This window comes from Microtus oregoni, unplaced genomic scaffold (assembly GCF_018167655.1).
Source record: "Microtus oregoni isolate MIOR12 unplaced genomic scaffold, Mior012 000000F_ref0000247, whole genome shotgun sequence".
NCBI lineage: Eukaryota > Metazoa > Chordata > Mammalia > Rodentia > Cricetidae > Microtus > Microtus oregoni.
Genome location: NW_024543059.1, coordinates 33121677 through 33125064, shown reverse-complemented (window position 1 = coordinate 33125064; position 3388 = coordinate 33121677). Strand labels below are relative to the sequence as shown.

Sequence of the window (3388 nt, the reverse complement as noted above, 5' to 3'; positions counted from 1 at the left end):
GGATTGATGATGATAAGAAGTCTCTGAGGATGCTGACTGACTCATACAAATGGCAATCTGAGGTCCAGATAGGAGGTCCTCTTGAGAACCACAATTTTTCCAGAACATGGCTAGCACTCTTCCACTTGGAAGACATATCAAAGTGCACACTGGTTTGGTCTCCAAAATATTGAAGAAAGAACAATTTTGTAGTGTGCCAAAAACTTTACATACTGTGCTTCTAAAAAGCACTGTACTGCATCATTCATGTTACATTGCTTTGAAGTTATTGACTGATGCATACATGGATGAAAGACCCAAGAGTGCATGAAGAAGGGAAATTATCCCAGAGATTCTGTGATGAATTGGACATTCCTACATTGGGAGACAGGCAAGAAAATATGAGAGGCCTGCTGTCCACCCTCAGAAATTTTGAGGGCTGGTGGACACATGGTCTTTTCCAAATCCAGGAAAAACTTGTGATAATTTCCCTTACTGTGAGTGTCATTCCTTTTCAACATGTTTCGCTTAATATATCACACTCCTTAGCAGGTGTATCAGTTATGTGTGCAAAAGGTAACCGTACTCTCTGTTCACCATGTCCATCGGATTTCAGATTTGGAGCTGATCACCACCCATATCTTTCTATCATAATTTCTTCTAAAAACACAGGAAGATGTTTTCATATAGTTTCATTTATAAAACAATCTTTGCTGTAAGGCTTGTCTGTAAATATGACCTGCAGCTTCTTTATATTGTTTGGATTTATAAGCACGCTGAGAGATTCACAAACTGCACAGTTGGAACATAGGTCCAATTCCTTCTTTCAAGAAGCACTTCCTTAAGATCCGTTTCTCCAAACTGAAAAACTGAAGAGAAAATATGGGGATTGAACCATACGGAACATAAAACTGCCTTAGATACCCTAAATTTTTATGTTGAAATGAGGCAAAGTCAAGCACTGCTCTAAACTAACAATTACCATCAGAAAGAAAAAAAATCCAAGAAATTTATTATCTTTCATGGATACAAGGTGAAAGAAAATTCTTAGGATCTACAATAGATAGGGTGAAATATACAGCAACTCCAACATTGTACCTGGATAGTGAAAATGAATGGAAAACCTCTCCTGGTTGAGATTTGATATACATCATTCTCAAACACAAATTTCAAAAGGAGTTCACTGTTGCAATCTACCTTTGAAGTTCATGTAGTTATTTGCTTCATCAAAAAATAAACTTTTTTTGTCCTATCAAGTAGCTTACATAACACAGCAGAGAGTGGAATTGCCCAAGGTCTGACAATATCTGGGTTTTGCATGACATCTTGGTTTCATCTTTTATTCCATGATGCTCTTGCTTTGCATGGGAGACACACAGACTCACATGATAAACCCAAAAATTACACACTTAAGCAAATAGTTCCTTAGCCAAGTCTCTAAATAACATGGCACACACAGCATAGATATGGTCAGGACTCCTCCTGCTTGACACATGTTCCTTTTATTCTAAGTTCTGAAAAAACGTTGTGAGAACCAATTTATATGATATCTACCTCTCATGTCCTCTTATTGCTAGAGTACATCGGTCATTATTATATTAAAGAGAAACAATTTCCAGGCACAAATTTCTGTCTCAAATGAATATAGAATGAGACATTTAGTAGAAGAGATCAAGAAGGAAAGTAGTCACTGAAACACATTCAAAAATTGAAGGGAGAATATTTCAAGTCAGTGGTTTTATTTTATGATAGGGGGAATGTGGGATATGCTTGGGAGTGTGCAGGCTGAGGCTAGCACAAAAGACAGATTTCTTTTGAGGCACTTCCATCCTCGATAATTTTATTTCTTTTTTCTTCCAAAATAGAATCCTGAACAACTCATCTTCTTAGCGTAGAAGTGATAAGCACTGAGGGTCTGTCTGTATTCTCAATAATTTTTCACTAAGACTCTGGATTTCTAAAAATCAACATCTATGACTTCAATAGTTCAAGGACTATGATTTGAAGGATTACACTCTCTTGACCATTTTGTTCTCTTTCTTGGCCAAACCATCAAGTCTAATGCTCTTCAGTCATTCAGTATACAGTGTCTAAGAAAGGGTGATTTCCAACTGCAGTTGTTGTAAATGTGAGAAAATATTACCATTCATATAATTTCCTTGATTAAAAGACCTCAGTTTTGAGAAGAATATTTTCCAATGTCTTTCAATCCACGTCCACATTCAATTATTCTGATGTATGGTGAATTTATGATGTTCCATTTTCATGCAACCCAAAATTCCTTAGTTTTTTTTACCTTGAACTCCATTCAACAAACTCTTCTTTCCAAAATATTGAGTTTCCTCTTGCGGAGACAGACCACAGAGCCTATCCATGAATGCAGAAATCAAGCACATGGAGAAGCAATTGAAGTGTTTGTCTTTTTTTGGCATAAATGGATGTGAATTCTTAAATAACTCCCTCTGAGTTTCATGACTAGGTGCTGTGCTTTCCATGTTACCTGTCTTCTTAATTCATCTGTTTACATGGTTAGATTGAAAACTTTGTGTTTGCCATATATTTTTCAGAAAAACATTTTACCACAAATGTTGAAAAAGAGAAGGAGGAAATTCTCTAGGTGTCCAAAATCAGACAAGCAATCATGAGTCAATTATTATAGAAATATTTGCCTTACTTGAAACTTGAAGTTGTAATTTTCAACATTCCAATGAATCAATAAAGCCTGGTTTGACAAGAGAGACACAAGCACACAACACAAAAAACTGCCAAAAAATGCAAATGAGATTTGGTGTGGGTGGTCCTTCTATCTCTCTTTTGCTTCTATTGGTTAATGAATAAGCACAGCTTTGAGCCTATGACAAGGAAATTTAGAACTAGGCAGGGGAGAGAGGAGTTATGTTTAGAGAAAAAGGGCAGAGTTAGAACCCATGGAGACATTAGAGACAATGCATAGAAATTTTAAGTGATAAGCCACAGCTAGGTTTGTCAATTACAGATTAATAAAAGTGATTTAAGTTATTATGTAAAAGATAGACAATAAAAAGTGAGAGATAATAGTAAGGACTTATTGAATTAATATAGTTTCTGTGATATAATTTCGGGTGTAAGCTTTTCCTCGTTTTGTCAACTAAGCAAGTTTTCAGTGAAAATTTCAACCCTTCAAACCCATGTCTTTCTCTTTGTTATCAGTATCTTTGGCACACTAAATGATTGATATGGGTCCATCTCAAATGTGCTCAAAAGTACAGGACCAAAATTTTTCTGCCCTTCCCTATTCTGTATCTCTGTCATAGAACGTGAGAATCAAGCCTGCTGCACAACCCTGATGTACCTTGTCAAAGCCAAGGAGACTATCCATGGCTGCTTTCCCATGTCCCCGGATTCTCATGGGTTAAGAGCTGACTTCTCT

The 3388-nt window shown here is 36.4% G+C and overlaps 1 non-coding gene across 1 annotated transcript; it reads left to right on the top strand.

The window, feature by feature from the left end:
• LOC121455074 lies at positions 1-66 on the top strand. The gene has a single exon (XR_005975424.1). It is a non-coding gene; the product is annotated as a small nucleolar RNA SNORD109A (small nucleolar RNA).
• The last annotated feature ends 3322 nt before the right edge of the window (positions 67-3388 follow it).